Here is a 26,580-nt window from a genome sequence, read left to right as displayed (position 1 = left end):
GGTTCGAGCCCTGGTCTGGGAAGATCCCACATGCCGCGGAGCGACTAGGCCCGTGAGCCACAATTGCTGAGCCTGCGCATCTGGAGCCTGTGCTCCGCAACAAGAGAGGCCGCGATAGTGAGAGGCCCACGCACTGCAATGAAGAGTGGCCCCCACTTGCTGCAACTAGAGAAAGCCCTCGCACAGAAACGAAGACCCGACACAGCCATAAATAAATAAATAAATAAATAAATAAATAAATTTAAAAAGATCCTAATGTGATTTATTAAAAAAAAAAAAGAACTACATTTGATCTTAGATATTTAAATAAGCAATATTTTAAATCTAGTTTACAAGGACTTTCCTGGCCTCTCTGTCTTCTTTTAATCATATCAGGATGTTAGTAGCAATCAGAAGTGTTAACATTCAACTTATATTTTAATACTATTTTTTCCTCTTAAAACCTTGGAGAAATATTATTTCTACCAAGAAAAATAAACTAGACAATCGAAGATAAAGCTCCGTTTCATTTGAAAAATGAAAGAGATGCAGGAATTTTGAACTGACCTTGTGAGAGCATTCAGAAAATTACTCCAGTTTTAAGTTTTACAGAGATAAAGTTTAAAAATTTAAAAAGTAAAGTACTTAGGCAAGAGTTTGCCAGCTGTTAAATATTATACTGTAATAGAACTACAGGTATGAGTAGAACTCTACATTGACTAAAACAGTCCTCTTTAAAATGATTTATGATGTCTATGTAGTGATTTATACTAGATCTTACCATTTTTCTTTTAAGCATATACATTTTAACTGAAGAAATGAAAAACTTTATCATAGTAAAAGATGATTTCTTAAGAATGGAAAAGGAAGTAGTCTTCGATATTCTATCAATTAGCAAAAATCTTCCAGGAGTTTTAAGAATATACTTGAAAAAATTACCTGATGTATTTATTAGAAATCATACCTCCTTATGGATGAAAGTATCATTTTAACATGCCAGTCAGTGACTAAAGTGTTTGATGACCTGATTTTTCTACCTAAACATTCACTCACATGCTCAATTTATAGAGCTCTAGAATCAGGACGGGTATTTGTCTTCAGAGCATGAAAGGCTGTGTATCAACTGGGGACATCTTTACTTAGAGACGGCCTATTGTGTACATGATACGACATTAGGATAACCTTCGCCACTAGCACCTGATTTTCCACCATTAGATGAAGCAACTTTATGTAGGGAAGAAAGTTTGGACCAAGCATCAGAAGACCTGGGTTTTAGGCTTAACACTGCCAGTAACAATCACGGCAGTACTAGTTATCCCCGGATGGCCTCAGTCTGCTTATCTGCAAGAATCTGCAAGGTCAGGTGGCTGGACTACATCAGTAATTGTTGAACTTGTTTTGAAATCCACAGATCCCTTCCTTCAAACAGAGACTCCCACAGTACCTGTCACATCAAACAGATAACAAGGAAGCGACTCTGGCTGAAGAGGATCGGGAGGTCGAGAGTGGATCTGTCCACAGCATTTCCAGAACCCCCAGGAAAGTTCTATAAAGCATCTTGGTAGCTCCCCCAAGCGCAGTGTTAAAACCATTAGTTTAGTTTTACTTTAACGCAAAAGTCATTAATAGACCGCCCTCTGCTAAATAAGGATAATAAACAAATTTTGCTTGGTCTGCCCAGTGTTTATTTATTTATTTTAATTTAAATATCATTAGGTGGGCTTGCACCCTCCAGTTTAGCCCCGTCTGTACCACTCTGTTGCTGACACCACTGGGCTTTTCGCACACACATTCATGCTAACTCTTAGGGGGCTGAGGGTGGCTGAGGCTGTGATCCTGTGATCTAAAGTCTCCTTCACCAGTAACATTCTGTGATTAATATTGTTGTTTAATTGAGCATTGCTTTCTAACTGGTTTCCTTTTTTAAAATGCAAGCATTTCTAAGAAGGGTAATGCAATCATTCCTAAACAACTGTAAGGTAAATGAATTTATCAGAATTTCCTCTCTAACTAGAGATACTGAAAATCACAGTTACAGTAGGGACTCACGGGACAGGTTACTGAAAGGTAAGAGAAAAAGGGAGGGGCAGGCATAAAAGATAAATTTGATTTTCTTACCAAAATTCACCTGGGGGCTCATTGAAGAAATGGTTAATTCCAGGGAGGGGGCAGAGGGAATACAAGATGAGCCAGTTGCTACAGAAACTAAGGTAGTGCTTCAAAGCGTCATGGAAACATGTCAAAAAGACAAACAGATTGAAGGGGCTGCCACTGGCCAAATTTGAGAAAATTTAAGCATCAAAATTAAAAAGGACAGAAATAGATTATAACCCACTGAATAACCTAAGAATCCATGAGCTCAGACTTAAATAAGCAAAAAAAGTAAATGCAGAGAAGGAAAGCTCTTCCTTACAGCAAAATGCCAACTAATAAATCTAGAAGGAATGATGGAGTTATAACATCATCAATTCGTGCAAAGTAGAAAAAATTTTATAAACAGGATATTGACACAGTCTCAAAATATTTCCCCACAAAACACTTGTAATTTACAAAGAGAAAAGTTGTAACTTTACAGTGGAGTAAGCACCTGAACCAAGTGACCAAAGTTAACATCACAAATGGACACTGGGTACCCCCGATATGGTACACTGACAAGGACAGGACCTCACCTCAATGGTATCTCCGCCAAAAATACATAACCCAAGTCTAAACATGAGGACATCCTAGTCAAACCCAGCATGAAGAGTCTTCCCCCCACCCCCTAAAAGTTAAGACAAAGTTAAGACAAGTTAAGACAAAGGCTCAGAAACTTTTCCAAATTAAAGGAAACAAAGCAGATATTACAACTCAGTACAATGCACAATCCTGGATTACATCCTGGTCTGGGGAAAAAAATCAGCTTACAACTAATTATTGGGACATCATTGGGACAATTGAGAAAATCTGAATTTAAATTTGGACTGTGGTTTATATCACTAAAATATCTGATTTTGATAAAACCATGGTTATTAAAAAGAAGGTTATTCTTAGGAAAATAACAAAATATTTCAGGGTAAAGGGGTACAACGTCTTCAACTTACTCTCAAATGGGTCAGGAAAGAAAGAGAGTGTGCAATACAGACAGATTCATAGAAAGAGAGGTAGTAAATGGGGCAAGATATAAATATGAATCTCAGTAAAGGGGATTTCTTGTACAATTCTTGAAACTTTTATAGAAATTTGAAATTATGTCAAAATAAAAAGTTGCCAAAATGCTAAAAGGAAAAGCTTTCGGGGACTGACTTGACCATCTACAATTCCCTAAACCCCACTTGAGTGACTTATCAGGACCAAGTAGGAAGTACAGGATTTAAAATGTATCACCTGCCAAACAAAATGGTATTTGACAGATGAGGTAAAGCTGATGCTAACAGAAATACTGGTGACACAGGAAATATTTAAGGTGAAAACTTCTCTGAAGGTAAAAGTTCTGTACTAACTTTTTAGACCCAAGTTTCCTTGACATGAAAGGGAAAAACTGTTCCTGAAACATCATACTGGAATGGGTAGGAACAAACCCAACTATGTTTCCTTTTGGCCTTCTAATTTAAAGTTAATACTTTAATAATTTCTTTGAGTCTCCAGTTGGTTGCTCTCAGGCTACAGATGGACCACCACCAATATGTAATTAAAGGAGAATAACAAATAGTTAGAATATGGATCACACAGGTGCTGACTTACAAATGCAAACGCTGTAGCAGAAGATTAAGCTCCCAGGAGGCTGGAGGTGTGCGTCTCTGCTTATTGCCATCATAATTCATTAATGGTCAAAGTAACGCTGAGATCAATATTCCTGCAGTCATGGGAATGAGAAAAAATGATTAGCACCAAAATAAGATACAAAGACAGTCTCAAAATCTTTCTCCTTACATAATTAAGAAACCAGTCATTGTCATGAATTTTAAAACTGAGATTTTCTTAGCTGTTCCATGGTCAAGAGGTTGCACAGCTTAAAGGATCTTGAAAAGAACTGCTGTTCCCCTAGATAATATCATACACCAAAAGAGAGAGACAGTGAGGTCATTTTGGTTTTTTTTCTTCATTTTAGTGGTACAGAAATGGAAGGAAGGATGCCGGGATATGGTAAACACCACTGAAGGCAATACAGCATGTGATGGTTTCACAAGAAGTTCAATCATGAAATATGCTTGAAGAAGACGTACAAGTGAGCCTTTAGTAAGATCTGGGTCTAAACCACTGGTTCCAATGCAGATTCCTGGGCCCCAGTCGAGGGGGTCATATTCACTGGGACTGTGTTTGGAACCAGGGATTCTCCATTTTTAACAAGCATTGCAGGGACCAGTCATTGAGAAATATTAAGAGCAGCAACCGTTACTGTTTTTATGAATCTAATTACTATAATATAATACTTACTGTGTTAGAGTAGTAAATACACCTTACAATAAATTAAACAGTATACATGAAATGATACAGAGAAGCTTAAGATGATCCCTCCCCAACCCTAATTCCACCTCTTGTGAACACTGTTCTAAAGATTTTTGCTTTTTAGCTCTTCTGGTTGCAAACATCCCCCTGACTTTCCCTAATTTAAAAAAGTAAATACCGCTCTTTAACAATATACTCATGTTGTAGATAAATTAGAATAATGAATATTTGAAATAGCGTAATTGGCCTATTAGGTAAGTACCAATTTCGTGTGAAATTTGAAATAGTTTAACTCTTGCCAAGAGTAATCAAGAATTGCATAATTTAAAGCTAGTAGGCAGTGTGTATGGCAACTGAGTTTACGTGTGTGGCTATGTGGCATGCCACTCTAGCCAGTAATCAGAAGTACAGTGGAGCTTGTAATTACACACTCTTTGATAATGGAAATTTGGATATGCCGAGTTTGGTGATTGGCTCCTGTCCTCCTGGAGCCAGTTCACAGTGGTCATTTCATGAACTCTGCACTAAGTGGGTCCCACACATTACACAACTGAATTTTTTGGGCCTCAATTATGAAGTTACAGCAGATTTCTACTTGCATCTGCCATCTTTTAACAGGAGCTTGTTAACCATGCTGTTATTTAAATGCACAGGAACGTCTAGAAGTGATTCAAGTGACTTTTGTATTATTTTAATTTTTAGAGTTATAATATTAAAATAGTTTTTCTCCTATAACAAGGTCATCTAAGCTTTCATTCAGTGGAGGCAAAACCCTAATTCTGAGAATATATTCTTGGAGAACAGAAATTAGATATAATAAAATACCATAAAGAGGCCACGTGGCCATATACCATGCTATTAATTTTGGAGAGAGTACTCTGTGAAATATTAGAGATAATTCTGAGAGAAACTTAAAAAGCATTAAAGCAGATAGGGCTTTAAGTTTGCAAGTATAATCTTATAATTGGGCATGGATAATGGAATGGGAAAAAATGCCATGGCTGCAAGATCATCAGCACTATAATGTGTCCTTAAGCTATAGAGATTGTTGATACCTGTGCTCTGAGATTGTGCCCATGACCTTCAATGTATGCCTATGAAAAATCACTCATGAATTATACATTCTTTGAATATATGATTCCTCTTTTCAATTTCTTGGTTATGGATGGTCTCCAGTTACAAAAGATAAGCATTTAGCTCATTTATGTTATCTTCTTCTTCCTCCCAACTCCTCCCAGTTTGGGGTAGTTATATCATTATTTTTAAGTTTTGTTGTGGTTACGCTTGTAACTTGAAATATTATGTTATGCCTCAATTTCTCATTCTGAAAACCTGAGTATCTTGACTTCTCATTATAGAAGTTGAGGGTGTCAGTGATACTATTCTTCTCTTCAAATTTCCTTCATTTTGCACTTCCCACCTTCGGTCAGCTATACTTTCATATTATCAAGATTAAGGTTTGCCTCTTTTTTCTGCAACATAGCCAAGATCTTCCTTACTATGTCCATTGACTGCAAGAGTTTAAAGCCAAAGTACTTACATTATTAAGACTACATCAACATTGTGCACTGCCAAGCTAAGGAGCATGTTAGGATTGCCATTTGCTTTTCTATGAGGGCACTGTCATAACTCCTCACCTACTCAAAGGATAATGTTTTAACACCATGTACTAGTTTTTCTCTAAATAGTCTATATATTATTGAAAATCATGCATATTATTCTTCTTCAAATTGGACCATAACGTTCTCAGTTAGCTTTTTGTTTTTTCTGGAATTCTTAATTGCCTTTTTTTTTTAAATTTTTTTATATTTATTTTTGGCTGTGTTGGGTCTTCGTTTCTGTGCGAGGGCTTTCTCTAGTTGCGGCAAGCAGGGGCCACTCTTCATTGCAGTGCGCGGGCCTCTCACTATTGCGGCCTCTCTTGTTGCGGAGCACAGGCTCCAGACGTGCAGGCTCAGTAGTTGTGGCTCACAGGCCCAGTTGCTCCGTGGCATGTGGGATCTTCCCAGACCAGGGCTCGAACCCGTGTCCCCTGCATTGGCAGGCAGATTCTCAACCACTGCACCACCAGGGAAGCCCCTTGCCTGTCTTTTTTATTGTCTAAATATATACTTCATCATAACACTCAACTCTTTTGTTTGTTTGTTTTTATTTTTTGTTCCCTCAATCACACCATGAACTGCAGGGAGTTCTCTTCTGCCCAAGAGTCCTTACCTTTGGCGCTCTTCATTCTCCTGCTCTAAACTGGAAGACTGTGTATTATACTCTACTTCCGTTTCCAATATTAGGACCCTCGCCTTCTTCTTTCTTGGATAATATCCTCATTCTGCTGGAATACATATTCAAGTAACTCCTTAAGGAAGGAATCTGGGAAGTAAACTTTCCAAGTGCTGGTTTATGTGAAATGTCTATATTCTACTCTTTGAATGATAGGTTGGCTGAATATAGAAATTATTTTTAAATTCAATTTCCCCCAGAATTGAAAGGACCACTCTATTATCTTGTAGCCGCCAGAGATGTTAATGAGAATTTGGCTGCTCAATTTTCATTCCTCTGTAGGTGGCCTAATTTTTCCCTCTGGAAACTTTTAGAAATTTTATTTATTCTTAGAGTTCTAAATTTTTACAATGTTGTATCCAAGTGGCTTATTTTCCCCATCTACTGTAGTTGGCCCTCAGTGGGCTCTTTTAATGTAAACATGTACGTCCTTTCCTGGGAAATTTTCTTATATAATTTCTCTAGTAATTTCCCTTTTGCCATTTTCTCTGTTCTCCTTTCCTGGATCTCATATTATTTAGCTGCTGGATTTCTTAGATTGGTTTTTATATCTTTTCTCTCATACTTCCCCTCTGTAGTAGAGAATGTTATTTGTATCTCAACATCTTCTTTACCACTGTCATTTTCTTTGTCCACATCAACTGATTAAAATAACAATAACTATTACTAATAACTATGTCAACCTGGAGCAGAATCTTTGTTTTTATCACTCTGAGTGCCTCATCCAGAGTCGTGCCCACCCAATTGTTGATCTAGGTAGCATCCTCTTGGAGAGTTGATGCTGAAAATGTCAGGGGATGGAATAAAAAAAGAAAAGAAAACAAACAAACAAACAAAACTTACTGAAGTCCAACTGTAGGTACTGCTTTCCCCTCTTCCATCAGGCTCATCATCCTCTCTTGGTAAAATTAAATTGGTCTGGCATAATTTGTACTTCACAAAATCGTGTTGATTACTACCCAGTACCTTGTGCTCTTCTAGATGGTTGCAAATTGATTGTTTGATGATTTGTTCTTGTATCTTCCCAGGTATCCAAGATAAGCTGAATAGTCTATAATTACTACAGTTGTGCTTTTCTCTGTTAAAAAAAAGAAAAAAAAAGATACTCCATCTGCAGAGTCTACTTGTCAGGACCTTCTCCTGTCCAATCTTGCTTTTCTAAAATAAAGGCTGGTGGTCCTGCAATTACAGTTGCCAATTCCTTAAGTGCTGTTGGATGTGAGTAATCAGGCCCTGCTGATTTGAATGTACTGAGCTTTCTGAAGTGCTCTTCAATCACTTCTTTCCCCTTGTTTGCCTTTGTATCTCCAATAAGATAGCACTTAATCTGGTTTAGTTTCCTTATCATTGCTGATTAAAAGGAAAAAAAAAATGCTAAAAACACCGTGAAAGCCTTTGCTATTAGTTATTTTTTAATAGATTTTGTTTAGCAGTACTTGTTAATAGTTTTGTTAATAGTTTAGTGGTTATATTTGCATCCTATAAATTCCTTCTGGTATTCTTCCTTCCTTCCACCCCTCCCTCCCTGCTTCCTTCTTTCCCTCCCTCCCTTGCTGTTTCCTTCCTTCCTTCCTATCTCCCTCTCCTGCCCCCAACTCTCTCTTTTTCTTAAATTTTTTATAGAGGGTGAGGTAAGGAGAAGGGAGGAAACACGAAAGAGGCGAAGAGCTCCATATAACTTTATGACAGAGATATTTATTAATCACCAAATATCCATGTGCTCCCCCAAATTTTCCAGCCTCCTTATAGTTGGGGCAAGAGGCATATGGCTAGTTCTGGCCAATAGGTACTTAAGAGCCATGAGTTCCCCTTGTCCTCTTTCCTCCTGCCCAGGTGAGCTGGGAGCCACATGTTCCATATGGTGCACCAACAAAATGCAAGTGGCCTCAGTCATCACTTTGGTAACCGAGACCCCTGAGTCATCATTGGAAGGCAACAGTCCTACAGAGCCATATGACGCCCAGAGGCCCATGTGTTAAGCTGCTAAGATTTAGGGGTTTATTTCTGCAGCACCGTCTACCTTATCTTCACTAATACAGTACCAATTTCTGGACCAGTCAGATTAGGTTTTGCCAAGGGAACAAATTAACCCTGAAATCTAAGTGGCTTAACATAACAAAGGCTTAATTCTTACTTGTCGTAAGTGGTAGCTAGTCTCCAAAGAGGGCTCCCAATGACTCTTAACTCCTGGTAGTCACACCCTTGTCTAGTCACCTCCCAGTCTGTCTCTGCACTGATCCTATGACTCACTTTAACCAAGAAAATGGAGCAGAAGCCTTAGGAAATCTTGACAGCCTCTGCACTTGAAGTCACTCATGATATAAGAAGTCTGACCATCCCACTGCCAAAGAGAGGCCATGCGCAGATGGCTGGAGAATGAGACTCCAAGTGGAGGAGCACTTAGGTGCCAGACCTCAGCAAAGAGGCCATACTCAGTTCAATCCCAGTCAAGCTTTCCAAGGTCTCCAGCCCCAGCCACCATTTTGACTACAACCACATGAGACCCTAAGTGAGAAGAGCAGAAGAAATGCCCAGTGGAGCTTAACCAACATGCAGAAATGGGAGATAAAACAATAAATTGTTGTCTTAAGCCATTCTGTATGGGATGGCTTGCTGGTCATCAGTCGCTCACCGAAGCATGGTACATACCCAGTGTTGGTGTAAGGGGGTTGAGCTCCACACAGACATTCATGGAACCATGTTGATACAGGTTCTCCCATCTTGTATCTGCACCACTGGTGACATGTGACCTCCTTTATTGGAGTGGTGCAGTGGCAAGGGAAGAGAGGGCTGGTAGTTGCATACCAACTTTTTTATTTATTTATTTATTTATTTTTCGCTGTGTTGGGTCTTCGTTTCTGTGCGAGGGCTTTCTCTAGTTGCGGCAAGTGGGGGCCACTCTTCATCGCAGTGCGCGGGCCTCTCACTATTGCGGCCTCTCTTGTTGCGGAGCACAGGCTCCAGACGCGCAGGCTCAGCAATTGTGGCTCACGGGCCCAGTTGCTCCGCGGCATGTGGGATCTTCCCAGACCAGGGCTCGAACCCGTGTCCCCTGCATTGGCAGGCAGATTCTCAACCACTGTGCCACCAGGGAAGCCCCATACCAACTTTTAAATGCTTCCATCTCTGTTGCCAGTCCACTGGTCAGTGAGAAATGTGGGGGAGTAAATGGAGAGTCAATGGGCATTAAATGTCTCTGCTGCAGATCTTGCCACCTAAAATTTGTCTTTTTTCCCCCTAGTATTTTATTTATTTATTTATTTATTTAATTTTTGACTGCGTTGGGTCTTCGTTGCTATGCATGGGCTTTCTCTAGTTGTGGCGAGTGGGGGCTACTCTTCGTTGTGGTGCGTGGGCTCCTCATAGCAGTGGCTTCTCTTGTTGTGGAGCATGGGCTCTAGACACACGGGCTTCAGTAGAGTTGGGGCGCATGGGCTCTAGAGCGCAGGCTCAGTAGTTGTGGCGCACGGGCTCTAGAGCACAGGCTCAGTAGTTGTGGCGCACGGGCTTAGTTGCTCCACAGCATGTGGGATCTTCTTGACCAAGGGCTCGAACATGTGTCCCCTGCATTGGCAGGTGGATACTTAACCACTGTGCCACCAGGGAAGCCCCTCCTCCTAGTATTTTTTAAAATTAATTTTTATTGGAGTATAGTTGATTTACAATGTTGTGTTAGTTTCTGCTGTACAGCAAAGTGAATCAGTTACACATAGACATATATCCACTTTTTAGATTCTTTTCCCATATAGGTCATTACAGAGTATTGAGTAGAGTTCCCTGTGCTATACAGTAGGTTCTTATTATCCCCGTAGTATTATAACAAGGTTTATTATAACAAGGTTTATCCAAGAGTCATACAACTGGCTTTCCCATAATTGTAACCAGTGGTGTGCAGGACTGGCTCATACAGCTCAGAAAAGCCCACTGAGCATGTCTCCTCCCAATTCTGTATTTGGTGATGCCATGTTGGTAGCATGAAATCAGCTATGGTGGAAATATTTACATCACAGAAATCAGCAAATGCTATAAGTCAAGACCCTCCTACTCCCAGCCCTGGTTAAGCTGGTTGTTAAATATTTACCAGACCACTAGTTGTACAAAATCCAAAATATACCTATTATTCAGGCTGGCCCTATATTCATGCATATTCACTTATTATAGGTAGAATTTTGAAAACTTGCCAACAATGGTCTTATCTTTTTATTCCACATATCAAATAATAGGCTGAACCCATAAATTGAAGATTTTTGTACAAACCTGAGTAAACTTTATTAATAATAAAAAAGATGACAATTTGAATTCAATTCTGAGAATGTAATAAGAATGTGCATATTTTTATAGTTAACTTCATTTTAGGACAGTATTGGAAATGCTGCTATAAAGTAAGTATAGAACATACCTATTTTCAGCTAGCATCAACAAGGATTTTATCATTTCAGTAATTATTGCATCTAATAACACTATCTTAGGTACTGATTTATTCTGGAAACTTCAGTATCTTTTAGAGTTTATAAAAGACTAAAATCTTTTCTTTTAAGCCTTGCTGAAAGAGTTAATTCAGCTCCCCGTTCCAGGTCACCGACTCTTCCTTTCCTAGCCTTCACCCTCTACACACACAAAGAAAGGCCAGCAATAAGGTTCAAGCTTCTATTATGGGATACGAAGCAATAACATTAGATATAGCACCTTGGAGGCCCGAAGGAGTTAACAGATCTTTCAGCAGTGCCTACTTTACAGCTCTCGAGTATTTTGGACCCTGAAAACCTGATTATTTATTAAAAGTATGAGCAGAGTCCAGTTGGAGAAAAAAGCTCATTCACCAAGCAAGAAAGGATATGCTTGCAAATGACATTTGAAAATAAGATGACGAGAAACTTTTTGCTACAAACAACAAGGGATTTGAACTTAATCCACATCTAATTATGTGGCAAAATTAAGGACAAGATGGTTCCAGAATCAGGGAGACAAGTCAACTTTAAAATACTGTTTCCTGGGCAGAACCCAGTGAGACCACCTATGGATAAATTTGATGTTCACTAATTCAGAAGAAAAAGAAAGAATTCTCACTGTATCCAGAAACCAGCATATTTTCCATCACAACACTGATAATCTTATGGGAACTCTGATACCTTTTTGAGCTTTCGGGATTATTCCATATGTTAATCAAGGTTCTTTTGTTTACAAGTATGACTGATTCTATTTTCTAAAGATGTCCACATTAACATACATCACATGTTCTTCTCACAATGTGATGGTAACATTCCTTCATTGAGAGGCAGTGGCCCTTTGAGCCTGGGTGGAACTTTGTAACTTCCTCCACAAATAGGATGAAGTGGAAATAACACCGCATGACTTTGGAAGCTAGGTCATAAAAGGTGATATGGCTTCCACCTGGCCCTCTCTCCCTGAGAACTGTACCTTTGGAGCCCTGAGCCTCCAGGGGAAAATCCGTCTACCTTGAAGCCACCATGATAAAGAAACCATAGATGGACAGAGAGATTTCCACATAGCTCCAGCTCTTCCAATTCCCAGCTGCTTGAGTCTTCCCAGGCCAGGCATAGGTAAGAGTTTAGACAATTTCAGCCCCTGGCCTTCAAACTACCCCAGCTGAAACCAAGTGGTAGTGGAAACAAGCTGTCCATGCTAAGCCTTGCTCAGAGTGCAGATTTTTAAGCAAAATAAGTGTTCTTATTTTAAGCCACTCAATTTTGGGGTGGTTTTTGTTACCCAGCCATTGTAGCCAGAACAGCAAGTAACAGAAGCCCCTCAAGTTAGCATTATCAAAACAGTAGAGGTTATAGTATAAAGGTTCAAGAGTAGCCAATGGCGCCCCAGAAGAAGAGGCACAGCTGGGTCTCAGGATGGTTTGAATAGGAACTAAATTAGAAAACCAGCAGAGGCCAATCAGCTACTTTGCTCCAGTGCTGTCTCTTTTTCTCCTCCTGCCCTCTTCTCCAGTCTCTTACTTCAGGGCCCTCATCTGTCTCCCTGCACATCTCCTTCCTTCTCCCTGCAGTCAGGTGTTCTGTGCTTCTGCTGCCTACGGTGCAGTAACACAGCTCTTGAGTTGTACGTCCTTGGTTTAAGAGACCAGCCCACGCTAACTAGCATCCTTTCATTGCAGTGATAAATTCCTGGGAGAGAGGATCTAATTGGCTGGCCTTGAGTCTGATGTCTGCTTCCAGTGCCCTCAGTCAACACGGGGAAGGACCACATGGTACCAACATGGTTGCTACTCCCAATCCCCAGCCTCCTGGGAGAATTCTTGGAAGGGGGGCTCAGAGGCTTCTACACGTAACAATACACCTTATATAATTCTTGAGTATTGGAAGGCATTTTGGACGTTTTTAACTGTACATAAAACTCTACCACGGACTCCCCTTTAATTTGCTTGTCGTTTGTTTACAAACCTGCTTAGCTAGGTGGATACAACCTCCTCCCCACTCCCATCCCATCCTCACGATCTGAAAGGGTGCTTCTGGATCTCTACAACAACAAAGGAAGCGGATCAGGTTGATGTGACCTCAAGGAGGCTGAACTCAATAATTAACCTTTTTTATTTCATTTTTATTTTTTGAGGCCCAATTTGTAATGTGAACTTGACTCCTTACTTTACTACCTTTTAGCTGTTAGGGCTTCTGAGCAACTGGGCCAATTAGAGATCACAGAGGCAGTCAGGGAAACTGAGGACTCTTGATGGACTTTGATAATTTCCCCCCTATTAAACATCTCCCTTTGCCAACTAACCTATGGTGTTATAAATAAGGATAGAGGTTGCCCCTGAGGGAAGGAGAGACTGCTTGGAACAGGGCCTGGCCCACAGGAAACAATGTTAACTATTATTATTATTACTACTATTATTATTAGTGCTCTTAGACTATTTCAAAATAAAAGGAAAAAGCATCTCTACTTCTGCCTTTTACTATTCCATTCACTCCAACAGAACCCACTGCAACTAAGCATACATTGGTTGAATGCCTCTATGTGCCAGATCCAGGCAGAGCAAACACTGAAGGTATATTTCTGGCTGTTCCGGGTCCCCCACTGCAGAGACCTACACCCGTGGGAGGATTTCTAGGCTGGCCACATCCCTGAAAGGTTCTGTGATTCATTTCTTCCCTGGGTCACTGCTGGTGCCGTTCAAAGTTTTATACATTTCTGTCCTGAGCCAGTGCAAACCGAGGGAACTCCTCTGGCTGGGTTTCCTTATGTGGAACCTGGCCAGGGGGAGGTGAAGCAGGACGGATTTGCTCTGTGTTTGTGTTTTGCTGCAGTGGTTGTGTTATGTTTTGTGTCACCCCGGCACCAGTCGACTTTACCTAAACAGAAACACCCTGTGTAGTCTTTTGTAACACCAGTATTATTTTAAGGAAACACAAGGAGGTGGGACAAAAGAAAATGGCCATTAATCAGAACTCCAGTCCCATGCAGCGCTCTCTACAACAAGGTGCCTTTAGAACCATCCACGTTGAACAGTTGTCTAGAGGTCATTTGTAACCAAGGCACTCAGCAGTGGACAGGACCAAAAATGTTTAGTTACCTCCTTCAGGACTCACGGTCACCGTCATCTCCAGTAACTCCTGTTCTGCAGCTCACTTCTGGCACTGCATCAACAGATGAGCCAGGAACCCACTGAAATGAAATTGGTGAAAAACATAAGGGAAACATTGCTTCTAATTAGGCAAGTCGAATGCTCTAATGATTGTCAAAACCAAAAATGAAAACAAAACAAAAAAACCAAGACCCTGAAGCAGTGTTTTTTCATTTATTTCTTCCCTCCCTTCCCGAATAAGCAGCTTCCTGAGACCACCTTGATATATGTTCTTCTTCCCCTTCAGATACAGAACTGGGTGCTTTTTGCAGCTTGGTTTCTCTCCTGTCCTTACCCAGGTGGGTGCACAGCTAGGGAAGGGGGCAGTGAGAGCTGGGGGAAGGAGGGCTACAACTCGGCAGTGAGCAGTGGATTCACCATCCCCCTTCCCGGTGCACTGCAGCCGTGGCATGTCGGGGGTGAAGAATCTTACCCACTTGGTTACTTCCAGGCAGGGTCATCAAGTGCTTTAAGGGCATGGACTCCCAGCCAAAATGCTTGGGTTTGAATCTTGGCTAAGCCACTTACCTTGTAGTTTGACCCCTCTGTTGCCTCACCTTTCCCATATATAAAATGGGGATAATAATACTAATTACTTCTTAGACTTGTGGTGAGATTAAATGAGTTAGTACCTGTAAAACACTCAAAACAGAGCCTAGCACACATTAACCACCCAGTAAATGTTAGCTATTACTATTATCACCTTGGACTATTTCCAAATCATAATTATGACACAACATCATTATATTATATTGCCTCCAAGCTGCATACCGTGAAACCAGCAATATGCAAACATCGTCTAGTCCTTTTGCTATTTTAGTTACTAAACACTTTGTTATGTGATCCAAGGTGAAACACCTTGGGCTGACTGAAGTCAGTAAAGACTAACGTGAAGTTCCAGGATTCTATTTTGCCAGTAATCCTACTTCTAGGAATACTTTCCATGGGAATCTTCAGATACACAAGGACAAAGTACAAAGAAGCTCACTGCAGCATTATTTATATGGTGGAAAACTGGACACAGGCTACATGTGGAACAATCTGAGAATGATTAGGTTAGGGGCAGCAAATACTACAAGCACTACATAGCCATTAAGAGGGGTGCTTTTGATGAATTTTTATGATAAGGAAATGCTCATGAAATAAATGTTAAGCAGAAAAGCAGGCTTCAAAACTGTGTGTACCAATTTGTATGGAAACACAAAAGACCCCGAATAGCCAAAGCAATCTTGAGAAAGAAAAACGGACCTGGAGAAATCAGGCTCCCTGACTTCAGACTATACTACAAAGCTACAGTAAGCAAGACAGTATGGTACTGGCACAGAAACAGAAATATAGATCAACGGAACAGGATAGAAAGCCCACAGATAAACCCACACACATATGGTCACCTTATCTTTGATAAAGGAGGCAAGAATATACAATGGAGAAAAGACAGCCTCTTCAATAAGTGGTGCTGGGAAAACTGGACAGCTACATGTAAAAGAATGAAATTAGAACACTCCCTAACACCATACACAAAAATAAACTCAAAATGGATTAAAGACCTAAATGTAAGGCCAGACACTATAAAACTCTTAGAGGAAAACATAGGCAGAACACTCTATGACATAAATCACAGCAAGATCCTTTTTGACCCACCTCCTAGAGAAATGGAAATAAAAACAAACATAAACAAATGGGACCTAATGAAACTTAAAAGCTTTTGCACAGCAAAGGAAACCATAAACAAGACAAAAAAGACAACCCTCAGAATGGGAGAAAATATTTGCAAATAAAGCAACTGACAAAGGATTAATCTCCAAAATATACAAGCAGTTCATGCAGCTCAATATCAAAAAAACAAACAACCCAATCCAAAAATGGGCAGAAGACCTAAACAGACATTTCTCCAGAAAAGACATATAGATTGCCAACAAACACATGAAAGGATGCTCAACATCACTAATCATTAGAGAAATGCAAATCAAAACTACAATGAGGTATCACCTCACACCAGTCAAAATGGCCATCATCAAAAAATCTACAAACAATAAGTGCTGGAGAGGGTGTGGAGAAAAGGGAACCCTCTTGCACTGTTGGTGGGAATGTAAATTGATACAGCCACTATGGAGAACAGCATGGAGGTTCCTCAAAAAACTAAAAATAGAACTACCATACGACCCAGCAATCCCACTACTGGGCAGCTACCCTGAGAAAACCATAATTCAAGAAGAGTCATGTACCACAATGTTCAATGCAGCTCTATTTACAATAGCCAGGACATGGAAGCAACCTAAGTATCCACTGACAGATGAATGGATAAAGAAGATGTGGCACATATATACAATGGAATATTACTCAGCCATAAAAAGAAATGAAATTGAGTTATTTGTAGTGAGGTGGTTGGACCTAGAGACTGTCATACAGAGTGAAGTAGGTCAGAAAGAGAAAAACAAATACCATATGCTAACATATATGGAATATAGAACCAAAAAAAAAAAAAAAAAAAACAGGTTCTGAAGAACCTAGGGGCAGGACAGGAATAAAGACACAGACATAGAGAATGGACTTGAGGACACGGGGAGGGAGAAGAGGAAGCTGGGACGAAGTGAGAGAGTGGCATGGACATATATACACTACTAAATGTAAAATAGATAGCTAGTGGGAAGCAGCTGCAGAGCACAGGGAGATCAACTCGGTGCTTTGTGACCACCTAGAGGGGTGGGATAGGGAGGGTGGGAGGGAGATGCAAGAGGGAGGAGATATGGGGATATATGTATATGTATAGCTGATTCATTTTGTTATACAGCAGAAACTAACACACCACTGTAAAGCAATTATACTCCAATGAAGATGTTAAAAAATAAATAAAATAAAATAAAATAAAAAACCAAAAAACTGTGTGCACAATAGGATCACATGTGGTAACTATGTACGCCCATTTGCAGAGAAAGAAGCCTAGGGAAATGCATCAAGATGTTAACAGGGCTTCCCTCATGGCGCAGTGGTTAGTAATCCGTGCGCCAATGCAGGGGACACAGGTTTGAGCCCTGGTCCGGGAGGATCCCACATGCCGCGGAGCAACTAAACCCGTGCGCCACAACTACTGAGCCTGTGCTCTAGAGCCCGCGTGCCACAACTACTGAGCCCGAGTGCCACAGCTACTGAAGCCTGCGTGCCTAGAACCCATTCTCTGCAACATGAGAAGCCACTGCAGTGAGAAGCCCGTGCACCACAACGAAGAGTAGTCCCCGCTCACCACAACTAAAGAAAGCCCGTGTGCAGCAATGAAGACCCAACGCAGCCAAAAAAAAAAAAAAAAAAAAAAAAAGATGTTAACAGTGGGGGTTTCCAACAGGGGAAGAACTCAGTACATGGTTTTTATTTACATTTCTTTATATTTTTTGGTGTCTCCACGTTTTACACACAAACACAAATTATTTTTACATTTGGGGAAAACAGTAAGTCATAAAACCAAAACATTTAATAAAGCCTCTTTCAGAAGACACACAGTGGACTAACAGGAACTGAACACTTGTTTCCTAAACCCCTAGGTTTTTTTTTTTTCTTTCTTAAGCCCCAAACAACACCATAGAAAGAGACAGGTGTTGCTAACCCTTCAACTTAGCTTTGCTTTGGAAAGAAAACTATGAGAAATCTCAGTTAAAAAAAAAAAAAAAGAGAGAGAGAGAGAGAAGGAGGGAGGGAGGGAGGGAGGTGGGTGGGGGCAGTTAGAGAGGAGAGCAAGGGCCTCTTAGGGTAGAGGATACAACTTGGCATTGACTAATCATGACCATTTGTTTTCACAACATTGGGTAGAAACATCCTTGGCCCAAAGCAAAATGGAAGAGAGCCATCTATCAGCTCTTTTGGAAGAAGTAAAAAAAACAAAACAAAACAAAAAACTTCTGCGGTTAAAAAAAAAAAAAAAGAAAGAAAAAGAATACTAATGCAAACAGGACATCAAACAAGTCCAAGTAGACAAGTAACAGAATTCCCATGCCTCTGCACGCAGAACCTTGCCAATAAACCACCCATTCTGAGTCCTACACCTAAGGAAAGATTATTAAGAAGAGCCCACTCTGGAAGGGCTTGGAAAACATCAGGGAATGCCAGTTTAAATTGCAGCCCACCTAACACCATTCAGCCCAGGGCGCAGGTACTGCCCTCTGCCTGGGGACCTTGCCCCTTCAGCTGTATGCTCAGGAGAGGGCGCCGTGCAGGAGCTGTGCCTTGGCCTGAGAGGCAAAATTAATAAAATTAGGATTATTTATGATGCAGGAGTGAGTTAATAATCTTTTTCAAGAACCTGAAGGATTTATGTAGAGGAACTGCTGTTTTAGTAACTAAACCCTTTTGGATGGACTCCAAGACAAACCAGACTTGTCTGGCTTCCGCCCCGAGTCCCTCCACCTCTCCCAGTTTCTCCTGGCAAATAATCTCTTCTACTTCACTGGAGGGTGATGGTCAAGGAGATGACCTTCCAGGCTGCTTTATCAACCCCCGCCCCTATGTCAAAATATCTCTCAGCTTCTCTCTTTGTTCCTTCAAATCTCAAAGGAAGAATCAAGAGGGGAGGGGACGCCTTTTGCATGCCAGGAGCTGGCAGACACATTACCTCATTTAATTCCCACAAACACTTTGTGAGGTAGTCATAATTATCCCTATTTTGCTTGTTAGGGGATAGAGGAAATTTATCCTTTTAGCAGCTGGTAGGAGGATTCCTCTTGGGGACAGAACCATCTTTGTGGGGAAATGTCTTGACCAGCCTCTTTTGGCTACAACAGGGTGTATAGGGAAATGGGTGGAGAAAGGGGGGCGGTGTACTGTGGGCTCTTCACTCAGAAAGAAGGGAGGTAGAAGCAAGAGGAGGGGAGGAGGGTTAGAAAAAGACTGTGTGGGGCACAATGTGATCCCACGCTCAGAAGTATAGCTCTTCAAATCTCCAGTAAATTTACTCAATTCGTGAAACGCTTGTTGAAAGAGAATTTTCTGAATGGCCTTGTTGGCACAGGGTGAAACTGGAGCCCCATGTGTTTTACTTGAGATGGTGGCAGGTGGTTCCATAAGGAAATGTTTCCTAAATCGAAGAGTAGGAAGGTCCCACTTGACATCTGAGTTACATAAAGGAGGGGTAGCCGGGGGGCGGGGTACTGAGGCTCAGAGAAGTTAATCAACTTCCCTAGGGTCATACAGCAGTGATGCGTACACTAGCGGAGGCAGAGTTGAACCCAGGTCTGTGTGTTCTCCAATGTCTATTTTTTTACACTATTCGACGGGATGCACTGAGATGGCTTTTCCCTCCCCAAAGCCAACTCTTCCACTGGTGTACTCCATCCACACATAGTAATAGTAGTGAATATTTATTGAGTGCCTACCACACCCCAGGCATTGTTGCACGCATTAGCTCATTCGGTGTTCACCATGTCACTGTATATTTGAGAGGATAATTATTCACATTTTAAAATATGGGAACTGCTGCTTAGAGAAGGTAAGACACTGGCTCAAGCTCCCACTGCTCTAAGTGGCGAAACCAGCATTTGAACCAGACTGTTGTGTTCTCTCATCTCATCCCTTCCCACCTCCTTCAAGAATGATTCCTCTCATTAACCCATCTAATTAACCCATTCTCTCCCTACCTCACCCTGGGCTGCACCCTGGGCTGGGATCTGGTGGGGTTTGTAGAGGCCAAGCAACACTGAACTCAAAAGAGGCTCTCACGAGCTCAGGTCAAAAGTCACCGTCCACAGCTCAGGCTACTCGTATAACTCGGAGGTTGGCAAACCTTTTCTCTAAAGGGCCTATCAGTAAACATCTTCAGCTTTATGGCCTCTGGTGCCAACCACTCTGCTGTCGTGACATGAAAGCAGCCACAGACGTAAATGAATGAGCACAGCTGTGTTCCAGTAAGACTTTACTATGGACACTGAAATTTGAGTTTCATATAGTTTGTATGCATCACAAAATACTCTTCTTCTTTTGATTTTTTTCCCCCAACCATTTAAAAAAGGCAAAAACCATTCTTAGCATGAAAGGGACAGAAAAATGGGAGACAGGCTGGATTTGGCCCGCAGGTTACAGTTAGCTGACCCCTGGTTTTACTAAACCCCCTCCTTTTAGGTTCTGCACCAGCTGGGCCTGTGTCCAGGCTGAACAGCCTCTGAGCTGCGCTTCGATCCCTTCTGCCTTAAAGCCACACAGGTTCAGTTCCCGAGCCTCTGTTCATTGTTCTCTTATTAGGAGCTCTCCTCCAATCCTACAGCTTCTCCTGCCGAACCAGAAGAGAAGAAATTGTCTGCTGTCCCTGAAGGAGGTGGCCATAAAATAAGACAAAACTGCCATCACTTAGATAACTGCCATCACTTAAATGACCCTCTTGAAGCCAAGCCCCGGGGATAGGTTAAAGGAGGGTCACCCTAAGGCTACGACAAGGTTTGAGAATAATATGCTTCAAATAGACTGAACATCCTAGAAGGAAATCTCTAGGCAGAGTGGAGAAGACATTGCTCAGAATCTGAGACCAAGAAAAGAATCCTAGAGTCAGAAGTAGACATGCAAGGGCCAGAGGGCAAGAGAAAGCAGGACGGGTGAAGGACAGGAATGCAACTCAGCCCAGGGCCAGGGGACAGCTTAGGTCCAGACCCAGAGAGAAGACTGAAATGCACTAAGGAAAGAATGAGAATAATAATAACTACCAATATTTATTAACCATCTGCTATGTTTCAGGCACTATATTGCTGGGTTCTTTACATATATTATCCTATTTAACCTTTTCAACACTCTAGTAAAATAGACATTTAAAAAAATCTCCTTGCATTTATTGTTCGTTTGTTTATTCATTTATTTATTTATTGTGCATCTTCCATGTAGCAGACACTGGGCTAGATGCTGAAGATATGTGAGTAAGCAAAAATAGACTTTGTATGTGCTCTCATGGAGACTATAGTCAAGTACAGGAACTGGCAACTTCTTTTCTGTAAAGGGCCAGAGTAATATTTAGGCTTTTCAAGCCATAAAGTCTGCTCTAACTACTCAGCTCTGCCACTGTAGTACAAAAGTGGCCACAGATCATATCGAAATAAGTGGGCATGGCTGCTTTTCAATAAAACTTTATTTATAAAAACAGGCTGCAGGCCAAAGCTGGAGATAGTTTGCTGACCCCTGGTTTAGGAGAAGAGAAACATTAAGCAAACAGTTACACAAATAACAATATTAAGTGCTATCATATAAGTTCCTCATAGTAAAAAAGTCTATGGAGGGATTTTACCTATTCAGAGAGATCAAAGATTTCCTAGAGGGGGTGGGCCTTACATCTAAATCTAGTAATTACTGAAGAGGGAGGCAAGACTATTGCAGACAGAGGACACAGTATGTGCAAAGGCCCTGTGGTAGAAGGGAGCATGACAAACACGAGCTTGAAGAAGATTTATGCAGATGGAGCAGAAAGAGTAAGATCAGGAATTTCCCTCGTGGTGCAGTAGTTAAGGATCCGCCTGCCAATGCACGGGACAAGGGTTTGATCCCTGGTCTGGGAAGATCCCACATGCCGCGGAGCAACTAAGTCCCTGCACCACAACTACTGAACCCTTGCGCCTAGAGCCCGTGCTCCACAACAAGAGAAGCCACTGCAATGAGAAGTCCGCACACCACAACAAAGAGTAGCCCCTGCTCGCTGCAACTAGAGAAAGCCTGCGTGCACCACCAAAAACCCAATGCAGCCAAAAATAGATAAATAAATAAATAAAAGAGTAAGATCAGTGCATATAAGATGAGGCTGAAAAGGCAGGTAGGGGCCAGAACACATAAGATCTTATGGATCTTGTTAGGGAATTAGGTCTCTATTTAAATACAGAAACTATGGCACAGGAAGTTAAGTAACATGGTCAAGGCTGTATAGCTAGTAAAAGATGGAGCTAGAAGCGTCTGTTTATCTCTAGACCCAACTTCTGTATTCTCTCTATTCACTTTGGTTTCATATATGTTTGCCTAGTGTCTTTACAAATTTCCCTTTATGAAACTCCAAAAGCTCTCAACTAAACTAAAAGGAAAGGGAATTTTGTCCACACTTAGGCTAGAAACTTAGCAAGGCCTCGACATCAGCTGCAAACCAGAGTAAACCTGGTAGAGATGTCCTAGTTACAGAGAAGGAAGTACAAGGATTGGGGATAGCTGTGTATTCTCTTTTCATCTCTGATGTTCATGGAGTCTTATTAAATTGTTCTTTATATTCTATGTCAAATAATGGCCTTTAGAATATTGCCAGACTCCTTAAACCAGCTCTGACGTTCCTTCGTGATCTAGTCCCTGCCTACCTCTGCAGTTCTGTCATCACCACCTCGTTTGCCACTCTCCCCTCTGAGAAAATTGGATGACTTGCTCTCCCGTAAAAGCTCCACGACTCCTCTTTAATTCCATACAGTTCCTTCTGCTGGAAGAGCACATGCCTAGCCCTGACCTTTGTCTGGACACTTTCTCTTCTTTAAAAGTCAACCCAGCAATGACTGCTCAGGCCTCCAGTTCTGCAGGTAGCCTTCCTGGCCTCTTCCCCACCTACCCAGAACACCGCGCTCCTCAGCTGTGCTCCCGCAGGTCCCTGTGTTAATAGCTAACATCCTAAATTACCGCTTGTGGTCAGCCTTCCCCACTGGCCTCTGTCTGACAGCAAAGAACTTATCTGATAGGCATTTACCATTTTCTATGTAGAGGTTAACTTGTTTAACTTGCTGTTACTCCACTTGTTTCTGCCTCTTAATTATCCTCATATTTCTCCTTTCGAGTTCGTAGGATCAGCAGTTCTCAAAGTGGGATCCCTGGTCTGACAGTATCAGCATCACCTGGGAACTTGCTAGAAATGCAAATTCTCCAGTTTTGCTGCATCTCAGGAATCAGAAACTCTAGGGGGTGGGGTCCAGCAATGTGTGTTTTTAATAAGCCTCCAGGCAGTTCTGATGTGCACTAACGTCTGCGAACCACTGCCTTGTAGGAAGTTACTACTGCTCATTAAACTGTTGTTGATTCTCTGAGGATGGTACCCTGTTATTTTCAATCTGGAAAAGAAAAAGAGTGACTGAGGAAATCACAAAGCTTTTATTAGGCTGGTTTTTTAGAGAAGGAATTTTCTGACATGATATTTGTGACTGGTTGAGTGAAGGCTCTCCTTGGTATGCCTTTAAAAATGACTGATTCTCCTCTGGTCTGGCTCAGTCTGGCTTGGGTGTGGTCTTGCTGAAGGGCAGGGGTTTGGATGAGATAACCTCACCAGGTGCCTTCCAGGGCTCAGGTTCTCTGCTTCTAGGATATTCTATACACTATGGAAGATACACTAGTTAGGGAGTAGGGCGGTATTGCTAGGGGACTTTGGGCTTTCAACCCACAAGGAAGTATCTGCTTTTTTTTCCGCCTCATAAGGCGAGTCTCTGCCAGTCTATAAGAGATGACCAGGACCTTTTGAGAAAGGTAATTGTTTGGTTTTAGGTCATAAAAATGAATCCTTGCTTTGTTTTCAAAGGAACATGCTCTTCATGCAACCTGTACAAACTGAATGACAAGTAGGTGAGGTCCAAGATTGGAAAGATAAAACTTCGTTTGTTGATTTTTGGCCTAGAGCTGAAACAATGGGACAAAGGAGTGGCTTGTTGGTATAAGCCCCATAAAACATAATAATATTGGTCATGTAAACAGAAGAAAATAGGAGAGGCTTAATGAGATAAATTACACTAGTCACCACAGTAGGGATTAAAATATTCTGATAAAGCAAACACTAAAAGGTCCAAAAGAAAGGATAAAGGGAAGAGTGATAACTTCAGACTGGGAAACAATGGATCCTTCTATCTTGGGCTCCTCTGACAAGAGGAGCTTTCAGAGGCTGCCTCCGCCGACTAGGAGCGCCCATTAAGATCCCACTCTTCATCCAAAAAAGAAAAAAAAAAAATTCCCCTCTACTCAAACCACGGGCAGACAAAGCCAACACATTCTGTCCTTCTTTTCTTCTTTTCTTTTTTCCCCTTCACAATTGCAAAGCAATCCATTTTGCTCTGGAAGTCTGTGAAGGGAATAAAAGCATTCACAGGTTTGCAACTCTGTATTTGCCTTCTCTAGATTTGCTGGCCTGACTTCCAAAGTGTGAATCGGCCGCTGTTCTCCAGCTCAGGGGAAAACAGCCAACTTATTGATGTTTAAGATTGCCCATGCAAAGAACAAAAAAAAAAAGACTGCCCACGTACCTGTATGAATGGCAACTTTTTCATAACTGTTTTCATAAGGACGTTTGAACAACTGAAGTACAGCGCATGGATTCGTGCTGTTTAATAGCACTGCCAGGTCTGGAGTCGACAGTATACGTTTGTATAGTTATCTTTATTAAAGTGTACATCTCTAACTATGAAGAAATAGAACTTTTTCAAAACTTAGAACGGGTGAACTCTCACTGGCTCACACTTCCATAAACTTCTTGGCAAGGGTGATGAGCGCAAGGTTGCCAAAAGCCAGTGAGCATTTCAAAGACAATAGAATAATAACAACAACAGCAAGCAGGCTACCAGACCCAGCTTCAGGTGCAGAGCTGACAGTACAACTGCTAGAGAGGACGCCACCTGTGCTTTTCAGGAAAATCCTTCCTGAACGTCAAAACTGAGCCTAGGTGTTTTCAAGATAAACTTTTGTTGGTGGGTTTGGTTGTTTTTAAAAGTAATGTGGGGCTTCCCTGGTGGCGCAGTGGTTGAGAATCTGTCTGCCAATGCAGGGGACGCGGGTTCGAGCCCTGGTCTGGGAAGATCCCACGTGCCGTGGAGCAGCTAGGCCCGTGAGCCACAACTACTGAGCCTGCGCGTCTGGAGCCTGTGCTTCGCAGCAAGAGAGGTCGCGACAGTGAGAGGCCCGCGCACCGCGATGAAGAGTGGCCCCTGCTCGCCGCAACTGGAGAAAGCCCTCGCACAGAAACGAAGACCCAACACAGCCAAAAATAATAAATAAATAAATAAATTAATTAATTAAAAAAAAGTAATGTGTATGCATTTGTTATGGAAAATATTAAAAATGCAAAGATTAAAGAAAAAATTAAAACAGCTTGTGATCACAAAGGCCTACATAAAGTCACATTTTGGCTTATTTCTTTCTAGGCTTTTTTCTGTGCATATATATTAAGATGTACACACATACACACATACAAATACACACAAGTATTATCCAATTCAATATCATAATATGATATACTACATTCACTATTAGACAGTTACTACTGTGGAACCTATTTTTTTCACTTAACAATGATAAACATTTTCTTGCCAAAAAAATTTGAAAGCAAAGGTTGTAAATTGGTAGCCAATAAATAGATTTGATTGGCTCACAGGGTGTTCAACCACATGGAACTCAGCTGATCCTGTGAGATAGGGCCGTGCTTTCTACTTTACTGCAGTCCCCACTGCTCCCTATTGTTCTCCAACTGAGACTGTCAGTTGCTGTTTATAATTTCACTTAACACTCTTTAAAAAAAAAGTGATAGAACTAAGAGGAAAGTGAAATAGTTCTTCTTTTCTCCATGTCTTCACTTTATATCCAGACTACTTCACTCACTTCTATTACTGCCTGGCACCCAAGTTTGGAATCCTTTTACTAAAGCATGCTTTGTAAAGGCTTTTGAAAATATAGCATTATATGACTTCCATAATTTATTGAACCAAATCACTGTTGTTGGGCATTCAAGTTGTTTCCAGTTTGTTGATATTACCAGTAATACTGGAAGGAACATCTTTTTACATAACTGTGAAAGATAAATTCCTAGAAGCAGAATTGCTTTTTAAGAGTAGAAATATTTTCAAATTTTTGGTATATACTTCCAAATGCCTTTCAGAAAAATTGCACCAAATACATTCTACTAACAGTGGAGGACTTTGCTTATTTCCCTGACTCTCTAGGCCAGAGCATTACTACACTTTTTGGTACCAGTATTTGCCAATTTGAGGAGTTAAAAATGGCATTTTGGGCATCATACTAAGTGGAATAAGTCTGACAAAGACAAATACTGCATGATCTCACTTATATGGGGAATCTGGGAAAAAAAGGCATTTCATTTTTGCTTTAATATGCATTTCATATTCATTTTTTTCATATAATTGACAATTGTACTTCCTTTGGAAATTGCCTGTTCATGTGTTTGCTCATTTTTCTACTAGGATAGTCTACTAGGATAGTTTCCTGAGTGGATTATATAAGTTTCATATATTAATGATATTACTTTACTTGATCATCTATGCTACAAGATTTCCCCATTTCTTTTTTTTTCCCCATTTCTTATATTAATGTTTTTAATTTTTTTCACCTGCTGAAGT

At 41.1% G+C, this 26,580-nt stretch overlaps 1 long non-coding RNA gene across 1 annotated transcript in view; it reads right to left on the bottom strand.

The window, feature by feature from the left end:
- The window catches only part of LOC132367140 (uncharacterized), a 195,371-nt gene that overhangs the window by 151,317 nt on the left and 17,474 nt on the right, over positions 1 to 26,580 (bottom strand). Inside the window, exons 2-3 of the long non-coding RNA XR_009503703.1 lie at positions 14,222 to 14,313; positions 3,700 to 3,811 (exon numbers count right to left, since the gene is read on the bottom strand). This is a non-coding gene — a long non-coding RNA (uncharacterized LOC132367140). The remainder of the gene's footprint in view (positions 1 to 3,699; positions 3,812 to 14,221; positions 14,314 to 26,580) is intronic.

The sequence above is a fragment of the Balaenoptera ricei genome, chromosome 6, assembly GCF_028023285.1.
Source record: "Balaenoptera ricei isolate mBalRic1 chromosome 6, mBalRic1.hap2, whole genome shotgun sequence".
Classification (NCBI taxonomy): Eukaryota; Metazoa; Chordata; class Mammalia; order Artiodactyla; family Balaenopteridae; genus Balaenoptera; species Balaenoptera ricei.
Note: the sequence above shows the minus strand (reverse complement) of the source record. Positions and strands in the feature narration are given on the sequence as shown.